The following is a 22520-nucleotide window of genomic DNA, read 5'->3' as shown; positions in this document are numbered from 1 at the left end:
CTACAAAAGATAAAAATAGGCTCAAAGTTAAAGGATGGAAAACAATCCTACAAGCAAATGGGCCAAAAAAGAAAGCAGGAACAGCTATACTTATATCAGATAAAACAGATTTCAAACTCAAAAAGATAAAAAGAGACCCCAATGGTCACTACATTATGATCAAGGGGACAATATTTCAAGAAGAAATAACACTCATTAACATATATCACCAAACGAAGGAGCACCAAAATATATCAGACAACTGTTGTCCTCTCTGAAAACAGACATCAGAGAAAACACATACGTAGTGGGAGACTTCAACACACCTCTATCAACAATGGATAGATCAACAAGACAAAAAATAAGTAAAGAAACCAAAGCTCTAAATAAGGACCTAGAGCAATTGGGCTTAACAGACATCTATAGAACACTAAACCCCAAAAAAACGGAGTACACATTTTTCTCAAGCGCACATGGATCATTCTCCAGGATCGATCACATACTGGGGCACAAGACAAACATCAACAGATACACCAAGATTAAAATCATATCAACCATCTTTTCTGACCATGAAGGCATCAAACTAGAAATAAACCATAAAAAGAAGGCAAGGAACTTTCCTACCTCATGGAGATTAAAAACCACACTACTGGAAGACCACTGGACTAATGAGGAGATCAAAGAGGAAATTAAAAAATTTTTTGAATTGAACGACAAGGAGGACACCAATATCCTAAATGTATGGGATGCAGCAAAAGCAGTAATAAGAGGAAAATATATAGCAATAGAAGCTCACATCAAGAAACAAGAAAGAACTCAAAGAAACAACCTAATCTCGAAGCTCAAAGATCTAGAAAAAGAACAACAAAAAAACCCCAAAACCAGTAGAAGAAAAGAAATAATAAAAACCAAAGCAGAATAAATGAAATTGAAACTAAAAAACAATCCAAAAGATCAATGAAACCAAGAGCTGGTTCTTTGAAAAAATCAATAAAATAGACAAACCCCTAGCCAGGCTCACAAAGGAAAAAAGGGAGAAAGCACAAATAAACAGGATCATCAATGAAAGAGGAGAAATCACAACGGACTCAGCAGAAATCAAAAGAATAATCAGTAACTACTATGAACAGTTATATGGAAACAAGTTTAACAATCTAGAGGAGATGGACAAATTCCTACAACTCTACAATCACCCAAAGCTAGATAAAGAAGAAATAGAACACCTAAACAGACCAATTACAATTAGCGAAATTGAAATGGTAATTAAAAACCTTCCCAAAACAAAAGCCCAGGACCTGATGGATTTACAATGAATTCTACCAAACATTCAGAGACGAATTAGTGCCTATCCTTCACAAACTCTTCCAAAAAATTGAGAAGGAAGGGACAATACCAAACACGTTCTATGAAGCCAACATTACACTAATACCAAAACCGAACAAGGACAACACAAAAAAGGAAAACTACAGGCCAATCTCCCTAATGAACACTGATGCAAAAATCCTCAATAAATTTTAGCCATCAGAATCCAACAATGTATCCATAAGATAATTCACCACGACCAAGTAGGATTCATTCCAGGGGCACAAGGATGGTTTAACATCCGAAAATCAATCAACGTTATCCAACACATCAACAAAAAGAAATATAAAACCATATGATAATATCAATAGATGCTGAGAAAGCTTTCGACAAAGTGCAACACCCATTCATGATAAAAGCCCTTGAAATTCTTGGGATACAAGGAACATACCTCAACATCATAAAGGCCATCTATGACAAGCCAACAGCCAGTATCATTCTCAATGGTGAAAGCTGAAAGCAATTCCATTAAGATCTGGAACAAGACAAGGATGTCCACTCTCACCACTGCTTTTCAATATAATACTAGAAGTCCTAGCCAGGGCAATAAGACAAGAGAAAGACATCCAAGGAATCCAAATAGGAAAAGAAGAAGTCAAACTATCACTATTTGCAGACGATATGATATTATACATAGAGAACCCCAAAAACTCCACAGAAAAGCTAATTCAACTCATCAATCAGTTCAGTAAAGTGGCAGGATACAAAATCAACACGCAAAAGTCAGTAGCCTTCCTATACACAAACAATAAATCTGAAGAAGAAGAAATCAAAAAAACCATCCCTTTTATTATTGAAACAAAAAAAATCAATATTTGGGAATCAATCTAACAAAAGAGGTAAAGGACCTATACAAAGAAAACTATAAAACACTGTTAAAAGAAATAGAAGAAGACACAAAGAAATGGAGAGACATCCCCTGCTCTTGGGTTGGAAGAATAAACATTATTAAAATGGCCATCCTTCCAAAAGCAATATACAGATTCAACGCTATTCCAATCAAAATTTCAATGTCATTCTTCAAAGAAATAGAACAATTATTGATGAAATTCATATGGAATCACAAAAAACCCGAATAGCCAAAGCTCTCCTGAAAAAAAAAGAAGGGAATGGAGGCATTACACTCCCAGACTTCAAACTCTACTACAAAGCCATAATCATCAAAACTGCATGTATTGGAACAAGAACAGACACACAGACCAATGGAATCGAATAGAAAATCCAGAAATAAACCCACAGATTTATGGTCAACTAATCTTTGACAAAGGAGCAAAGACTATGCATTGGAGCAAAGAAAGTTTGTTCAATAAATGGTGCTGGGAAAACTGGGTCGCTACATGCAAAAGAATGAAGCTTGACCACTACCTCACACCATACACAAAAATCAACTCAAAATGGATTAAAGAACTAGACATAAGACCTGAAACCATAAAATATATAGAAGGAAATATAGGCGAAACACTACGTGATTTGCACATCAAAGACATCTTTACAAACACATCACCCAAAGCAGTGATAGTGAAGGCAAAGATAAACAGCTGGGACTACATCAAATTAAAGAGCTTCTGCACAGCAAAAGAGACAATAACAAAAACAAAGAGAAACCCCACCAACTGGGAGAACATTTTTGCACCCAACACTAATGATAAAGGACTGATCACAAAAATCTGCAAAGAGCTGATGAGACTCAACAACAACAAAGAAAATAATCCAGTCAAAAAATGGGCAGAAGAGCTAAAAAGAAACTTCTCTCAAGAGGAAATGCAAATGGCCAACAGGCATATGAAAAAATGTTCAACATCACTTGCCATCAGGGAAATGCAAATCAAAACTACCATGAGATACCATCTTACACCAGTGAGAATGGCACATATTAAAAAAACTAGCAACAACAAATGCTGGCGAGGGTGTGGAGAAAAAGGAACTCTTCTACACTGTTGGTGGGAGTGCAAACTGGTCCAACCACTGTGGAAAGCTGTGTGGAGATTTCTGGACCTACTAAACATAGAGCTTCCATATGATCCAGCAATTCCACTCCTAGGTATTTACCCAAAGGACACAGAAACATCAATTCCAAAGAACACCTGCACCCCTATGTTTATAGCAGCACTGTTTACAATAGCTAAGCTTTGGAAACAACCCAAATGCCCAAAAGTAGATGACTGGATCAAGAAGATGTGGTCCATATATACCATGGAATATTACTCAGCATTCAAAAAAGATAAACACATGCAATTTGCAGCAACATGGATGGCGCTGGAAGGGATCATGCTCAGCGAAATAAGCCAAAAGAAAAAGAAAAATACCGGATGGTCTCACTCATAGCAGGAATCTAGAAAACTTAAATAAGGGACCAGGAAAACGAATAACTATAAGAAAGTGAAAATCAAAATCAACAAAAAACTATGAACCAGAGACACTTTTAGGGGGGTGGGGGCGGGAGGGGAGGGACTGGGGTCAGAATGGGGGGGCTGCAATTGTATGGGGAATACAACAATAAAATTTATTATTAAAAAAAAAAAAAAAAAAAAAAATCTATTCTACATAGGGCCTCCCTGGCGGCATAGGAAGTTACAAGTCTCAGCGCTATCAGCTATTGGATTGGCAGCCACTGCAGCGTGAGTTCATCCCAGGCCGGGAGCTGACCCACACGGCACAACAGACCTCTCTGTCTCGCCTGCTGCTCCACACAACAGTGTATTTTGGTAGTTTGCACCCCACTTGTCTTCGGTGAATCCTTACACCCCACCTCTGCACCTCTGGTTTACACTCCAGTTCCAGTTCTTGTATGCATAAAAAAAAATCTATTGTGGGCCTCCCTGGTAGCGCAGCGGTTGAGCGCTGGGTTGCGAAGCTGCCTGCAGTCTCCCCAGTGCCAATTCGATCGCCGGCTGCTCCCTGGCCGCCTGGTGAGGGTCCCACATGGCGCGCAGACCTCTCCTACCGCCCGCTGCTCCCCTCAGCAGTGTACTTCGGTCCTTCTGCCTGCTCTGCTCCCCGCTCTGGCTCTGGTGAATTCTCTCACCCTCCTTTATTTTTTAAATAAATCTTTAAAAAAGAAAAAGAAAAAAAAATCTATTGTACATAGTCTTTTTTTAAATTAAGATTTATTTATTTATTTATACAAGCACTGGGTACAGTCAGAAGCGCGGGAGGGTGAGAGAATTCACCAGAGCCAGAGCAGGGAGCAGAGCAGGCAGAGGGACCGAAGTACACTGCTGAGGGAGCAGCGGGCGGCAGGAGAGGTCTGCGCGCCATGTGGGACCCTCGCTGGTGGCCGGGGAGTAGCCGGGGATCGAACCGGCCTTGCTGCGGGCAGCCTCGCAACCCAGCGCTCAACCGCTGCGCCACCGGGGAGGCCCTGTACGTAGAGTCTTTAAGGAACAACATTATGTACAAAATTTTTGCAAATATGAAAAATTCCAAGAAAGTTCACATACTGAAAAGAACTAGGAACTAAGATTATGATTAATCCTAGGGATATTATTATATAGTCATTCGTGTCAGTGCTTTAAGAAAAGAGAATTTAGAGCCTCCCCGGTGGCGCAGCGGTTGAGCACTGGGTTGCGAAGTTGCCAGCAGCCTCTGCAGAGCTGGTTAGATCCCCGGCTGCTCCCCGGCCACCGGAGGAGGGTCCCACATGGCGCGCAGACCGCTCCTGCCGCCCGCTGCTCCCCTCAGCAGTGTACTTCGGTCCTTCTGCCTGCTCTGCTCCCCGCTCTGGCTCTGGTGGATTCTCTCACCCTCCCGCGCTTCTGACTGTACCCAGTGCTTGTATAAATAAATAAAAAAATAATTTTTATTTATTCATTTATACAAGAACCAGGGTAGAGGCCAGATGCGTGGGAGGGTGCGTGGATTCACCAGAGACAGAGTGGGGAACAGAACAGGCAGACTGAAGAAACACACTGCTGAGGGGAGCAGCAGGTGAGACAGGAGAGGTCTGCCCCGCCATGTGGGACCCTCGCCTGCCAGCTGGGATCAAACCAGCACTGCAGAAACTGCAGACATTTTCACAGAGTGGCGCTCAACTGCCTGCACCACCAGGGGAGGCCCAATGTATAGAGTTTTGTTCAAATTAAAATTAATTTTTTATCTGCATAAAACTGAAAAAAGACTCTTATTTTTATTCCAAAAAAAGTTTTTCCTAGATTGGATAAAGGAAATAAGGAACAACTGTCCAGATTATGGTAGCCTATGTCATAAATAGCAGAAATCCTGCCTTAGATATTTCTTCCCTATTTTAATATGTTTTTAATAGCATTGTCTACCTTGTGTTGAACATACTATACTCTCAGTTGCTGACTGAGCACTTTCTATGTTTGACTTACTTAGTGTTCACATCAACCCTGTGAACTAGGCATTATTATCCTGTTTTACAGTTGACGAAACTGAGTCGGTGATTTTAAGTAACTACTTGAAGTCACATAGCCAGTTTGTGATAGCACACGGACTGATCCAATTCTTTTTAAACCCAAAGTATGTTTGTTTTTAACCACCCTATTCTTTCTTTTGTGCCTTCTCCTAAAATAGTCTCAAGTAAATTATTGCATGAAAAACATACAAATTTTGTGTTTTGGGAGATTTAGAATCTTTGGCATTTCCCATCACTTCCAGTTAGCAGTTACACAGAGGATTTATCTAAGTTAAGTGGACACTTTTAAAAAGCACTAGCTATACTGTCTTTTAGAACACAAAACCAAACCAGACATACGAAACATTTCTCAAAATTATTCTGAGAATTTAGTCACCCTTTTTGGTATTAAAAATGTCCATACCCATTATCTATAATCTGTGTCCAAGACAGTTGATATAAAAACTACAATTTGGTATAGCATTTGATTTTTATTGTGAGGTGAAAGATACCGTAGGTTTCTAAGAACCTGACAAGACTCAATTGTTAGTCCTCTATTCAAACCACTAGGAAAAACAGTGAAAGTTTAGTCTGATGAATACACCTTCAATATGGACTAAAACACATATGACCACGTGTGAAGGAAGTGGACAATGTATTAAGGCCCAAAGAGGTGTTATGATGATTGATGATCAAGTCTATTTATGACTATAGTTATCCTCTTAAAAAATGTAAATTTAACTAGCAATATTTCATTATTTATTTGTTGGAATTTAATCTTAAATTCTGTTATTTTATAAGAGGTTTGCTTTATTTATTTAAGAAATATTCACTATTAAGTGAAATTTTCATGGAAGTCTGAAATATTGTCCGTTTAAATTTTTTTTATCTCTTACTTTACCCCCCCGGGAAAATGTTTAATTAAATAAATGTTTGCTAAGCACATATATCTCTTTCTTCTTTGCTATATTACCTGTGATACTCAGCTATAACTAAAAAAAAAAAAAACTTGGAAACCAGGTGTCATATAAATTCAAAGAAAATTAATTTTTTCTGACTATAAGGCACTTAAATTAAAAAATTTAAATTATGCATTCTAAAGTCAAGATCTAAACAACTCTTGACAACTATTTGGTGTTTCTTGTGGGAGCAAACTAAAAATACACTAAAACCATCCAAGTACAAAGAAGAAAAGTCTTTAAGAAGAAGTTAGAGGATTATAGAGGATAAAATGTATGTGCTTAAAAGCAATAGTGGGAACATTATTAAAACTATTGAATGAGGACTTAAGTTTTCCTTCCTCCCTGAGCAAGCACAGCAGTGCTATTAAGGGAAGTAACACCTATTTAAAGGATGTTAAGAAAGTAAAATTTTGTTTTGTTTCACACCACTAGCCTAACATTGCAGCATTAGGTCAGTCAGATGACACCTTTTGTAATTGCGGTGACAGATGCTGGTCTGTATAGAGTCCCAAGAGAATTCCAGGCTCTGGGCTTAAAATCATGGTTTCTCTTTGATATGGAGGTTAGAAAATCCTCCCTGTCTTCTCAAAGCTCTTAATCTTACCATTACTCGTCCAAAAATCAGATTCAACAAAAACCTATAAAACGATATTTATTTTCTTCTTTAATCAATCTTACTTCTTCCAATCTCGTATTTTTTTATTTGCAGCTTATTTTTCTTTATCCATGTTCTCTGTTATCTGTTTTCCAATAATTTTTAGCCAACATTTATTTGCCCTATAGTCATCGAAAGAGTCATTTCTCATGCATATTGTCTTTAAAAATCATGTATAGCTGTATTACTGGAATCCACTGAACTTTATAACTCAATCTCAATCGCTAACTACTATTAACCTTATATTGGACAGCATTTAGTTATTTGTCAAAATCTATCTTACTTGTTTCTTCTTAGGCTTCCCCAATGTCTGTGATCTTTTTAAAGAGGCAGATAATTAAATTTTGTACTTGCAAAACAAATTAACAAACAGAAAAACCTCTTAGATTATAACAGTGGTAGTTACTAGATGGAAAAGGAGAAGGGGATTCAGTAAATTAGGTAAAGGGAAGCAATTTTACGGTGATGGGTAGAAATTAGACTTTTTTGGAGGTGGTTATAATGTAATAAATACACATCTATTTATAATGTTGTACATCAGAAATCTATACAATGTTTTAAAGCAGTGTCAGTTCAGTAAAATTTTTTAAATAGGCTAAATAAAATTAAAATGTGCCGTCACTTATTAATTTAATAACATACATTTAAGTAATTTTCTCTTTGGATCTGATCCCGGCTTCATAGCCTAGTCTTCCTTCACCCTTGTATAGATCTCAAGTATTCTGGAAGCATCAACATCATATAAATGGGGACTAAAGTATTAACTGACAGCTTCTGGGTTCTTTATGCTGCTAGGACATTTAATTCAGGCACTATTCCTTAGGTATTGTTCTCATGATCTCTCCTTTTCTAGAAACTACAGACTGTATATAAAATCCTGATGCTGGGCCTCCCCGGTGGTGCAGCGGTTGAGCGCTGGGTTGCGAAGCTGCCCGCACGGCGCCGGTTTGATCCCGGGCTGCTCCCCCTCCACCGGAGTAGGGTCCCACATGGCACGCAGACCTCTCCTGCCGCCGGCTGCTCCCCTCAGCAGTGTACTTCGATCCTTCTGCCTGCTCTGCTCCCCGCTCTGGCTCTGGTGAATTCTCTCACCCTCCCGCCCTTCTGACTGTACCCAGTGCATGTATAAACAAAACAAACAAACAAACAAACAAACAAACAAAACAAACAAACAAACAAACAAAACTCCTGATGCTTATAGAATTGTTTCATTATTTCAGAGTGGAAATATGTTCTCATCAGTGTTTTTCAAAACAATTCTTCCATTTAGTCCAAAAGGGTGTCCTGAAATACAGGCATATGTAATACAAATGTGAACATGCACTACAATCCTTAATTTTACATTAAAAAAAAAGGATTTAGGGTTAACCTGCTTGACATCCTGAGGGACCCTGTTCCTTCTTTTCTGGAGAATCCAGTTAGAACCCTCTTGATCTATGTTTGCAAAACTACTGTCATGATTCTGAATGCTTTGAAGCCATCCAGTTTGTTTCTAATCTTGCTTCCACAAAAGTTATATGGATGTTTCATCATGTCCTTCAAAGAACTCACTTTAAGAATGAATAATCATGACTATAATAATAGTATAATGACTGATAATTAACTTGCACTTACTATATTCCAGCTGTTGTTCTAAATATTTTACATGTATTTTTTTGTTTAATCCTTAGAAAAAGCTACAAGGTACTGTTATTATTCTTCCCTATTTTACAAATGAGGAAACTGTGGCTTGGAGAGACTGTAAGAGGTTATGCCTAGTAAGTGGTGCAAAATTTAATTTGGATCTCCAATTTAAATGTTCCAATGTTTTTCTTTTCTTACTTCCCAATCTCCTTTCCAGTTTAATTTAAATGAACGCAGATACTGGGGGCTCCCTGGTGGTGCAGGGGTTAGAGACACTGACTGCACTATCAAGCTATCGCCAGCCACTGCAGCATGAGTTCGATTCCGATTCCCAGCCTGCCAGGGAGCTATGATTCCAATACCCAGCCCGCCAGGGAGCTAACCCACATAGCTCAGCAGACCTCTGCTGCCTCACCCGCTGCTCCTCTCAGCAGTCTATTTCAGTGGATCTGCCTGTTCTGCTCCCTAATCTGTCTAGTGAGTCCTCTCATCACCCCCCTCCTGCACCTCTGGCTTATACCCCAGTTTTTGCAAGCATGCATAAATAAATCCTTTAAAAACATAGATACCTTTTACATCATGTGGATTATTAAGAAAACTATTTAATCTTTTTAAAAAATATACTACTCAGATATCACTTTTATTTCCATCCCTCCCATGCCAAATAAACTGAATTTGTTGAGAGTTTTAATAAACACCATCGGTTGTTTATCCACTCAATTAATGGGTGATTATTGTATTATGTTATCTATTGGTTATAGGCAATTGCATCATCTGACTTCTAGTGAAATACAACTTGATGCTTTTTCCCCCTATATTTTTCTTTTGAGTTCAGTAATGAATTAATTCAGATTGAGCTTTTCATTTAAGATTAAGAAGACAATTCTCAACAAATTGTCATCTGACCTGTTAATGCCTTATTTGTACAATTGCATCCATTTCACAATTCACTGATACCAACTTCTCCCCCACCACCTACGTCCTGATGTTTCTCATGGTGATAGCCACTGAATTGGCTGTCATGAGGTGGCAGTGGGGACAGATATTTTCACAACATTTTAAGAGCTCAGAAATAAAATACTGTTTGCTTCTATAATGATGAGAAAATGTTAAAGCTAAATTATTGTTAGTCTTTATAACTTATTACTAAATTTGTTTTCTATTTCCCACTCTCCATCACATTGAATGTCTTTATTCTTGAAGTTATTTAGTGTCTAACAGCACAGGAAACAACAAAGTGCTCTATTTAGTTAAGATGCTTCGTACCACATTTATCAGCCCCTTTCAAACATGCCTAAATCAGAGGTATGGCAGGCAGAACAGTGGGTGTACTGTCTGGTCTTTAGCCTGTCATCCTCAGTTAAGGAAATGACCAACCAGTATAGTATTCTCTTCAAACAAGGGCAAGCACAAGATGATGCCATTTGGCCCACTGCCTGAGAAACAAGTAAGTAAGAAAACTCTGAGGCAGTGGTCATAGTCTCCCTGGATGGCTTGGTGAAGGTATGGAAAAGATGATGAGAGACTGGACCTAGAGTGGAGTTCAGAGTGACATCAGTTGGATGTGGTATTTGTGGACCTCAGCCACACTCACATAAATCTCTGGGACGTGGAAATGGCAAACAGATAAACTCTGTAGAGCAGAACCTATAGATCCCTGAATTTTGACTTTTTCTCCTGACTCACAGGACATGACCACAGAAACTCATGTGGAGAAAGTGAATGTTTTTGGTGTGGAAAGTGGGAAAACCAATATTATCTGGACATAAAAAGGAAAATTCTTGTTACCGCATATAGTCCTGATGGGAATTGTCTGGCCAGAGGAACCATAAATTGACTCATAATATTTTTAATATTGCAACTGGAAAATTTCTGCATATGGTGGAAGGTCATGCTATGTCCATTCACTCCTTGGCCTATCCCCCTTGATTCCTAGCTCCTTGTCATTGCTTCTAATGATGGTTACATCAAGATTTATGATGTACAACATACCAACTTGGCCAGCACTCTGAGCAGCCACGCATTCTGGGTGCTGAATGTTGTTTTGTTTCCAGTTCATCAGACAATAGTATAAAAGTCTGGGATATTAGAACAAGGATATGTGTTCACACTTTCTTTAATCAACAGGTCTGGGGCATAAAGTACAATGGAAATGGCTAAAAAATTGTGTGTGTTGGAGATAACCAGGAAATTCACACCTATGATTGTCCAATTTATTTATTTATTTTTAAAGATTTATTTATTTATTTATGCATATAAGAGCTGGCATACAGGTCAGAGGTTGGGTGGGGGGGGTTGTGAGAGGACTCACCAGAGACAGAGTGGGGAACAGAACAGGCAGACTGACTGAAGTACACTGTTGAGGGGAGCAGTGGGTGAGACAGGAAAGGTCTGCTTTGCCCTGTGGGTTGCTCCCTGACTGGCCAGGATTGATCTTGTGCTGCAGAGGCTGCGGATTGCTTCATAGTGCGATGCTTAACCCCTTGAGCCACCAGGAAGGCCCTGATTGTCCAATTTAAATGTCAAGGTCCTCCAGGTTGATACTGGAAAGAGAAAGTATAGATTGATCATGATATTCCTTACCTTTCTAGCTTATTTAAGAGAAATACAGCATTTGTTGTAGCAAAGATTTAAATTTTGCAATACAATATAAATCTTTTTGTATTTTATTGAAAAAACTGTTCATACTTCAACATAAAGTGTTCTTAATGCAAAAATCATACAAACAAACAAAAAAATACCCAAATCTAAAATGCCTTTACCAAAGACTGAGGAGGGTTCATTTGGTATTATTTCACAAGTTATGCTTGCCATGCTTATAATATTTACATAAAATGACTGTTACTCTTCTAGACATTTTGCCTATTCATATCTTCACCATTGTGAGCAAAAAATAAAAAATGTATATAATTTAACAGCTCAAAAGAGTTTATTTTGTTTGGTATTTGAAAGAGATTTTATAATATCTCCTAAATAACACAGGAGATTGACAGTGTATAGCAGACACTGGATATTTTTGCCTGCCCAGAATAATTTCCTGTTATTGGGTGAGAATATTCAGACTTTCCTTTGGAAGAACATCCCTGCCTCATTCTCAGTCTACTTGAAACCCTGAGACCAGCTCCAGTTCAAGGCTTTTTTCATGTGACCCAGACCTAACTAATCACAATTGCTGTGTTTGGTTTAGGGGTGGTTATGTGACCCTCTCCAGGACAGTCGAGAGTCAGCCTGGATTCTTTTTCTAAAACAACAGAGGAAAAAAATGCATTCTTGGGCCTCCCCTGGTGGTGCAGGCGGTTGAGTGCTGTGCTGTGAAGCTGTCTGCAGCCTCTGCAGCGCCGGTTTGATCCCTGCCAGCGGGCGAGGGCCCCACATGACGCAGCAGACTTCTCCTGCTGCGCCCGCTGCCCACCTCAGCAGTGTATTTCGGTCTGTCTGCCTGTTTTGCTCCCTGCTCTGTTTCTGGTGAATCCTCTCACCCTCCCGCGCATCTGGCCTATACCCTGGTTGTATAAATCAATCAATCAATCATTCTTAAAAAAAATGCATTCTTTCTGCTCATTCTTTCAGGGGAAAGCAGAGTCAGGAGACAGAAACTTATTTATGATGATAATGTTCAAATCCCTCCATTCTAAAATCTGCTTTACCCGTGGAGACTTTATTTACATTAGATAAAACAGCCCCCCCTTTTCAAAACTAACTGTAACTCTTATCAGTTGCAACTAAAATAATTCTAATAAAGAGAGTAAAGGTAGGGAAAGTCAGAAGTTTATGATAGAATTAACCTGTCCTAAAGCAAATGGTAACTGCTTGGAAAGGGGACACAACCAGCACATATAATAAGGCAGATACTTAAATGTCAGTTTACACGGTGCAGACTTTAAATGATACATAACTTTAGCAAATGCAAAGATGACCTTTCTCTGAAGTGAAGTGCCTGGAAGTCTAGATAATGCAGAAGACAGACTCAAAGTGAATCTTAAGTGACAGGTGAAGAGTGTGAATAAAGGAAAAGTAAAGGGTGGAAATTCCAGGAAGGGAAACTGGAAAGCAAAACATTGAGTGCAGATGTGCATGTTGAGAGTTCAAGATTATAAAGAGATCAGATAGACAAGAGTGAAAATATAGTTGTAGGGGTCATTGAAATTGAAGATAGATTGAGGGAATAGGAAGATAAAGTCTTGGAAATCTTGAATGTCAAGAAAAAAATGTAATTTGGGGGGACTAAACATTGTATAAATTTGAATGCATGATTAAATATTAAACAGGGGCCTCCCTGGTGGTGCAGGGGTTAAAGTTTCAGTGCTATCATGCTAGCACCAGCCACTGGGATTGAGTTTGATCCCTGGCCAGGGAGCTAACCCACATGGCGCAACAGACCTTTCCTGTCTTGCCCAAGCTAGTATATTTCAGTAGATCTGCCTGTTCTGCGCCCCACTCTGTCTCTGGTGAATCCTCTCACTCCAAACACTTCTGGCATACACCCCAGTTCTTCTATGCAAAATAAATCTTAAAAAAAATAAATATTAAACAGGAACATTTATCTGACAATGCTATGCAAAATGGATAGAATGGGAATATGGTAGAGACCAAAGTCAGTGTCACTAGTTATGTAGACACTGCAGTGGTTAAATATAATAGAGTTACCAATTTATAACTATTTCTCAACTTATTTTAAAATAATTTGGGCTAGCAAGAATGATGAGATGAAAAGTAAAGTATAACTGTTAATTTAGAAGTCAATGGTATAGTAACTCATATTTAAAAACCAAATGAAATGAAATGTGTTAGAAAACACAAGCACATCAAGCATTTGTACCAAGATCAGAATGTTCTTAGGCTTATTAACTAGTTGACTTTATATATTTATATAAGCTACAAATCAATGTGATTTACTTGGCTCCTGGTCTCTCTGAATCAGCCAGTTAAAGCCACAGTCCCCGTCAAGAATTTCCAACACAAGAAAAGCAAAAAAGCAAATTCATAGAATTTTAAATCAGGTTTAATTGCTATCTCTGAAACATCTCATCTTTGCTTTTCAGGTCCCACCAATCTTTTTCAAGTTCATACCTCTGCCCTGGGTTATTGAATTGAGTTCCTTCCTATTTCCTTGTCTTCTTTTTCACCTCCCCTTTTCAGTCCAACTCATGTATTCCTGCCAGATAATCTTCCTAAATTACAGTTCAGAACATGTTAGTTCTCTTATTCAAAAAACTTAACAATTTCCTATTGTCTTCCAAAAGCATTAATGGGATACCAAAGGTCATCCAAAGGTTTGTCCTCAACTACCTCCCCCGTCTTCTTTCTCAGCACTGAATCCTGCCTGCATTAAATATCTCTTTTCCCAGATTAACAATAGGCAAATTGAAGAAGCAAATCTTGTTCATTTTTTATGCTCCACAGCGCAATATAGACTTTACTTTTATTTTGTCAAATTATATATGCATATAGTTGAAAGAGTCACATATTCTTTAAGACTTATTAGAAAAAACATTTATCCCTATTGTTCTCCCTCTTATCTAACAATTTCAGTATTTAGCTCCAGTTATCTAAATAATATATTTTATTGCTTATATGTGATTTTTCAGTTTTAGACATTATGAATGGAACTCTGTTATGGAAGTCAAAGATTTAGCTTTCTTACACACTGCCCCCATCTTTCCACAACATACTAACTTCTTTCTCATCCCTCCCAACCTCCCAATACAATTAGATTGTCATTTTTTTAGACCTGTATAGGAAAACAATGATGACCCTTTGGTTTCTTTAAGATTGCTCATTGTATAATTTATTTTGTTTGTTTTATTTTCTATGCATTCTTCTTAATTGAACTTTAAAGTCTCACCTAATTATGTAAATCTCTCATCACATTTACATGCATTGGGTACTCCATCAGTCTAATCTTCTTAGGAAAACTTTCCTGAGCTTTCTAACTCATTGCAATCTGGAACAATTTGCCCTCTATCCTCAGCAGATGGGCATTATCATGGGTTATTTCTTTACCATCCTTCTGAAGATTTAAATTGTCTCTGTTGTATTGGATCCTTTGTTTCCTGCAGACCATGTCTTACTTGTGATTTCCCCCTTTGTTTTAATGAAGTTCATTTTCTACTAGTTTCTTGTGTGTGTGTGTGTGTGTGTGTGTGTAGAAGAACTGGGGTTTAGGCGAGAGGTGCAGGGGGTGAAAAGATTCGCCAGAGGCAGAGTGGGGAGCAGAACAGGTGAATCTATTGAAATGCACTGCTAAGGTGAGCAGCCAGTGAGACAGGAGAGGTCTCCTGCTCCATATGTGGGTTAGCTCCCTGGCTGGGGATGGTATACTCAGGCCATAGTGGTGATACCACTGAAGCATAACCCCCAGGCCACCACCTCTAATGGTTTCTTAAAAAGAATGAGAGCAAGGGGCCTCCCTGGTGACGCAGGCAGTTGAGTGCCACACTGTGAATCTGTCTGCAGCCTCTGCAGTATGGGTTCGATCCCGGCCACGGGAAGAAACCCACATGGTGCAGCAGACCTCTCCTGTCGCACCCGCTGCTCCCCTGAGCAGTGTATTTCGTCAGTCTGCCTGTTCTGTTCCCTGCTCTGTCTCTGGTGAATCTTCTCACCCTCCCACACATCTGGCCTGTACCCTGGTTCTTGTATAAATACATAAATTTAAAAAAAAAAAATGAGAGCAAGGTAAATTTTTGAGAACTTGCATGAGTGATAATGTCTTTATTTTACCATCCCATTTGATTGATAGTGTAACTGGAGTAGAATCATCACTTAGAAATAATTTTTCTATAAAAAGTTGAAGGCATTTCTCCATTGTCTTCTAGATTTCAGTAGTACTTACAAGAAGTTTGAAGCAATTCTGGTTTTTCATACTTTGCATATGATCTGTGTTTTCCCCTCCAATAGCTTGTAGAATTGTCTTTATCCTTAATTTTAATAAATTATATAGTGATATGCTTTCAATATCGATATTCACAGTGTTGAGTCTTTTTTTTTTAAAGATTTATTTTTATTTATTTATACAAGCACTGGATACAGTCAGAAGTGCGGGAGGGTGAGAGAATTCACCAGAGCCAGAGCAGGGAGCAGAGCAGGCAGAAGGACCGAAGTACACTGCTGAGGGGAGCAGTGGGCAGCAGGAGAGGTCTGAGTGCCATGTGGGACCCTCCTCCGATGGCCGGGGAGCAGCCAGGGAACCAACCGGCGCTGCAGAGACTGCGGGCAACTTCGCAACCCAGTGCTCAACCACTGCGCCACTGGGGAGGTCCGTGTTGGGTCTTTTAAATTAAAAAATTATATTCTTTATTTATAGAAAAATGTTCTTGAATTATTTATTTGATGATTTCCTTTCTTCCATTTTCTCTGCCTTTTTCCTGGCCCTCTAATTTTCCTAGCTTTTCTTTCCAGCTTTTTATTTCTTCTTGTTCTATTTTCTGGAAGAGTTTCCAAGCTTTATTTACCACTTTTTCTATTTTGATTTGCATTTATACAATCACATTTTTAATTTCAGAGTTTTCTTTATATCATTCTTCTCCTTCATATGTTCATGAGATCTTATCTTTCTGAAGATATTCATTTTTGACATCTTCATCTCCATACATAGCTCTATTTCTCCAAGTTTCTTTTCCAGTTTATTTGTTTTGTTTTTTTTCCTTCTATGTCAGAGACTTTTCTCTGATATCTAGTGTCCTTAGTTATTGAAGGAGGAAGTTAGGAAATGGGTATAGGAGCAGGGTGCCCTAAGCTCTAAGTCCATTTATAAGCCTGATTGAGACACAATTACAGACCAGGAGGGCGACCCCCCCCTCCCCCCGCCACATACAATTTAAAAGGGAATGTTCAGAAAACCAACATAATAGCAACAAACCAAAGCTGGTTTCAGATAAGTAGGCCAGGTAAGGTGGGCAAACTCAGTGGGTACCCTAGGAGGCCCCCAAGGACCCAGCCAATCAGCAAGAGACACAATGCAGACACACCCAAAGGCCAAACCCCGACTCCTTGCCCAAAATACCTATATAAGCACTTACATCTAGACAACTCAGTGGCTACCCTCTGGGAACTCCTGTCCATTTAAAGAACTTTTCTGTTCTTCTTCCACTTACCTATCACTGAATCTCTTGCTTTTCTGCAACTATGGCCTTTACATTGCATTCTTTCCTTTCTGAAGACAAAAACCAAGGAAGAACCTGCCTGGGGTCCTTAGACTCCAGACTTCTCCCAAAAACCCTAATCCATTATGAGTTCACATTTAAGAGAGCACTATTAGGAAGTGATAAGAATCTCTGAGCACGTGATAGGGCTGCAATATAGGAATATCTGGCTAGGTGAATTATTCAGAAATCTCTTCATCAATACCTTTAGGTCTTTTGCATTATGCAACCTCTGAATGGTGAAAATATTTGCAAATCTACATCCAATAGGGTTTATAATCCTAAATGCATGAAGAACTAATGTAACTCAATAACAACAGAATGGGCAACTTGACTAAAAAATGGAAAGAGTAACTGAAAAAAACATTTCTCCAAATAAAACATACAGATGACCAACTGACACATGAAAAAATGTTCAATATCACTTATTACTAGGGAATGCCAGTCAAAATCACAGTAAGTCTCAAACTACAGTGAGTCTATGACCATAATCACATGGACACACCCTATCACATCCAATCTTGGAAGTTAAGCTGGATTGGGTGTGGCTAGTGCTTGCATGGGAGACTGCCTGGGAATACTGGGTGCTATAGGCTTTAAAATACAAACACACATACAAACACACACATACCAGCACCAACAACACAAATAACCACAGTGAGATAGGACCTCATAGCTGGAAAACAGCTGTTATAAAAAAAGACACGAAATAACAAGTGTTGGCAAGGATGTGGAGAAAAAGAAATTTTCCTACACTGTTGGGGTGGGAATTGGTGGGGCCTTATGGAAAACAGTATGGAGTGTCCTCAAAAAACTACTGATAGAGTACCATGTGATCCAGCTCTTCCACTTCTGGGTATTTATCTTTTAATACTAATTCAAAAGATACTTGCATCCCTAAGTTCATTGCAGCATTATTGGTAATAGCCAACATATGAAACTTAAGTGCCCATTGAAGGGTGAATGAATAAAGATGATGTGATATAAACAGTCATGTACCCCTTAACAGGAATACCTTCTGAGAAATGTGTCATTAGGCAATTTTGTCATTGTGTGATATCATAGTGTCTAGTTACACAAATGTAGATAATGTAGCCTACTGCACACCTAGGCTATATTGTTTAGCCTGTTGGGACCACCATTATATAAATGATCCCTTGCTGACTGAAATACTGTTAAGTAAGTTTGGTGTATAAACTTGACTGTATATACAATGGAATACTACTCTTACAATAAAAGGTGAAATCTTGCTGCTTGTAACAACATGGATGGACCTTAATAGTATCATGTTAAATGAAAAAAGTCAGACAAAGACAAATATGGTATGATTTCACACACAAAGCATGCAAACAAAAACAAACTCTTAGGACAGATTGGTGGTTAGCAAAGGGAAGGGTGTTGGGGAATGGGGTATAGTTCAATTATATGGTGATGAATGGAAACTAGACTATTTATTGGTGGTGATTATGATGTAATGGCTACAGATGTTGAATTATAATACCAAATACCAGAAACTTACACAGTGTTGTAAACCAATGTAACTTCAATAAAATTCATTTTAAAGTGCTATGATTCTGCATTTGTACATAAAAAGAGCTATATGAAACATTTATTTTTCTAGTGTTAATTATGCTCAGAATTTATAAGAATTTATACACTACAAACTTTATTTCTTTCCTAGACAACCCAAGCCAATTAGCAAGTATGGGTAAATCTGTGTTATATTAAAATATTAAAGCAATGTCATATTCATAATTGAAATTCAATATTTTTTTGTTTTTAATTTGATAATGTCTTACTTCTCTAGTGTTTTCTACAAGATACTGCCCTAGAGCCAACTTTTGTGCTTAAATTTCTCCATTAAATCAACTGATAAATGATGGAAAATTACCTGATTGCAACAAGAGTTAAGTATAAGAAAAGTCACCCTTTTATTAAATAAAGTCTTGAGGTTTATTTAATTGTGATTTAATCATGTGACAATTGCTGGAGAGTTCCTTTTTTTTTTAAATTGAGACCAAAAAAAATAACAGCCAAGTAAAAGATGTTTGCTTTAAGAATTTGCAAACACTCACTTTTACATAATAAAAAACTTACTCTGCATTGAGATGTCATAGCCTCTGGGGTTTTGTAAGACCCCTTGCTGATTGACCCTACAGTTGACCTTAGCTCCAAAGTCAAACTCCGTTTTGGCATACTGGTGTAGAAAATTTATTTTAACAGTAGGGAGCCAGGGGGTTCCAGAATATTCTTACAAAAATCCCAAGATGTATTTACCAAATCTTCATCTCCACAAGATTGGGAGGCCTCCACTAACACAAAAAAGAGGATATTAGTGGATGACTGCTCTCAGGGGTTCCATGGATATGAGTCAACTCTAAGCAACAAAACCTAGGGGGGTGTGAAAGATTTCTGATACAAATGAACTTCTTGATCATCCAGGAAAAAACGAAATAGGAATATTTTACATAACTGAGACTTTTGGTAAAAGTGAGAGAAGAGCAGCCTTTCTCCTGTAAGTATCACAGGAAATATTTATCAAGCAGGGAGTCAGCCTTAGGGTTAATTCTCCATTTTATCTGCCCACCTTTTTTTTTTTTTTTCTGCCCACCTTTTATTACCATTCTCCCTCATGATTCCTGCTAATTTTGCATTATCTTTACCATGTATTTAAATTTAAGGAAAACATTAATTTGAATTGAGTAACATGCTCATTCATCAAATATTTCTAAAATGCTTAACATGACAAAAAAGGAAAACGTATGATGCTATTCAAACACAGCTGCTATTAATAAGTTAGTAAGCTTATTTTAGTTTTTTGGGGAGAGGAGGGACAGGGTCTCTTTTTATACATTTGTAATAATTTTTACTTATACTTCTTTCATGCTTCTAAGTGTATCATTTTAAGAGTTTTCATTGTTACTCAAAATAACAGGTGAGGTAGGGGAGGAACTGAGTGAAAACTAAGAGGTCATTGTAATTGTCCAGAGATCTTAGAACAAGTAACAGTGCAGGGAATGAAAAGTGGTCAGGCTTGGGTGTATTAAAACAGTTAAAGATTTCTTGATGCATTGAATGTGGAGTATAAAAGAATTATAGGAGTCAATGATGACTCCAAGTTTTGACATGGACAGATCTGATCACTTTACTTAATAGAAAAATAAGCAGGGCCTCCCCGTGGTGCAGCGGTTGAGCTCTGAGTTGCGAAGCTGCCCGCAGCCTCTGGAGCGCCGGTTAGATCCCCGACCGCCGGGCGAGGGTCCCACATGGCGCGCAGACCTCTCGGGCCACCTGCTGCTCCCATAAGCAGTACTTCATCACTGTGCCTCAGTTCTACTCTCCGCTCTGGCTCTGGTGAATTCTCTCACCCTCCTGCACTTCTGACTGTACTCAGTGCTTGTATAAATAAATAAATAAAATTTTTAAAAGAAAAAGAAAAAGAAACAAAATGTATGACAGCTCATAGGATAAGCAATTGCTTTGGCCTGGATTGAGAGAGTAGATGAGCATTGAAGACTCAACCTTTTTTTTACTCAACGGAAACTAGAGTGCAAAATTCAGAGAGACTCTCACTCTCAGAGTGGTGGAAAGCAGGGCTAGCACCTGAAAGTGAGTGCCTCCTCACATTTTGAGCCCTAGGTGCTTTGCTTACCTCACCCCTAGTCAGATCTCTGGCATTCAAAAAAGAGGTAAATGAGGCTGAAAAAATGTCAGGAGCAAAGACAGGAGATATGGAAAACCTGTTAAAAGATTGCTGCAATTCTCTGGGCAATAGAAGTTAACAGGTATTGGGAAACTAGGGACATGTCTTAGCTCTTAGTCCAAGAATCAACCTATCATTTTTCTTTCTTTTTTTGTGGGGGGCGGGCAAGCCCTAAAGGAAGCCTTCTTATCTTCGACTTTTTATGTTGCCACTACCTCTGCATCCTTTTGTCATTTTCTTTCACAAGACTGATGTAGAGAGAAGCATGATCTCCATAAATTCTTTCTTCCTCAGATGCCTAAAGGCAAACAATCTGGTCCTTCCTTTTTATGGGGTTTACCATTAATTAGTAAAGAATCTAATAAACATAGTGATGCTACAAAGTTAAGGAATTCCTTAAAGTTAACAGTCTTAACTATGATTCTAAGTTAACATAGTCTTATCTATGCCTGTCATGGTCATAGATAAGAAGCCTCTTGAGCAACCTATGTTTTAACTTGCTGGGGCTGCTATAACAAAGTACCATAAACGGGGTGGCTCAAACAGCAAATATTTATTGTCTCACAGTTCTGGAGTCTGGAAGTCCAAGATCAAGGTGTCAATAGGTTGGTTTTTTTCTGAGTGTGGTTATGGAGTTATTTTCCATAACTCTCTTTTAACATTTATTGGTTTGCTGGTAATTGTTGATGTCCTTTGGCTTGTAGATGCTGCTTTTTTTTTTTTTACATGGTGTTCTCCCTGTGCACATGTTTGTGACCAAATTTCCCTTTATATAAGTACTTCGATCATATTAAATTAGAGGTACACATTATTTCCATCTAACCTCATTGTAATTTAATTAAATATATCTGCAACAACTCTTTCCTAATAAGGTCATATTCTGAGATACTTCAACATAAGGATTTGGGGAGTACACAATTCAACTCATAACTCCATCTGCAATGTTTTATTTCTGAAGGTAGGTCATCAAATCTCCTCTACTTTAGAAAGCATATAAGTGTTAAGATCCTATCAGGGCAAAACATGTAAACATCTAACCATTATTTAAAGATGTGGACCTTCCTCTGAAGAGAATGGTGAACCAGAAAAAAAGGTGATAAATGAAGATAGGAAAGTCATTGAAATTTTCAAAGAAACAAATGTAGAGAGAGATGAGATCTAAGAGGATTTATCAAAGACATACAGGAAGAGTGAAAAGATAACCAAGAAAGTGCAGAGAAATTAAAACCAAACTGAGAAAAGAAGGAGGGGCCTCCCTGGTGGCGCAATGAGTTAGGACGCAACCTATGAAGACTCTGCAGCCTCTGCAGAAAGAGTTCTATCCCCCAGCCAGCCAGGAAGCAACCCACATGGTGCAGCAGACCTCTCCTGTCTTGCCTGATGCTCCCCTCAGCAATGTACTTCGGTCAATCTGCCTGTTCTGTTCCCCACTCTGTCTCTGGTGAGTCCTCTCACCCCTCACGCCTCTGGCCTGTACCCCAGCTCTTGTATGCATAAATAAATAAATCTTAAAAAAAAGAAAAGAAGGAAACAGTGAAATGGATAAATACTGCCCTGAAATTTTAAAGAATGGGAACTAAGAAAGGACTATTAGATTTGGCAATCAGAAAAATGGCAAGTATTTGTTAATCGATGATGGGGAGTGTGGGGGGTGTGGATTAAGATCAGAGGAAGGAAAAAAACACTATAAAGGGTGCTGAGATTATTGGTTACCCATGTTTAAAAAATTTATTGGAGC

The 22520-nt window shown here is 38.4% G+C and overlaps 1 pseudogene; it reads left to right on the top strand.

The window, feature by feature from the left end:
• Positions 1–10303: 10303 nt before the first annotated feature.
• Positions 10304–11146, top strand: LOC119242809 (SKI8 subunit of superkiller complex protein-like; annotated as a pseudogene).
• The last annotated feature ends 11374 nt before the right edge of the window (positions 11147–22520 follow it).

This window comes from Talpa occidentalis, unplaced genomic scaffold, assembly GCF_014898055.3.
Source record: "Talpa occidentalis isolate TD23 unplaced genomic scaffold, MPIMG_talOcc4v2.1 talOcc4.13, whole genome shotgun sequence".
Taxonomy (NCBI): domain Eukaryota; kingdom Metazoa; phylum Chordata; class Mammalia; order Eulipotyphla; family Talpidae; genus Talpa; species Talpa occidentalis.
The sequence above is the reverse complement of the archived record's forward strand: the minus strand, read 5'-3'. Positions and strand labels throughout refer to the sequence as shown.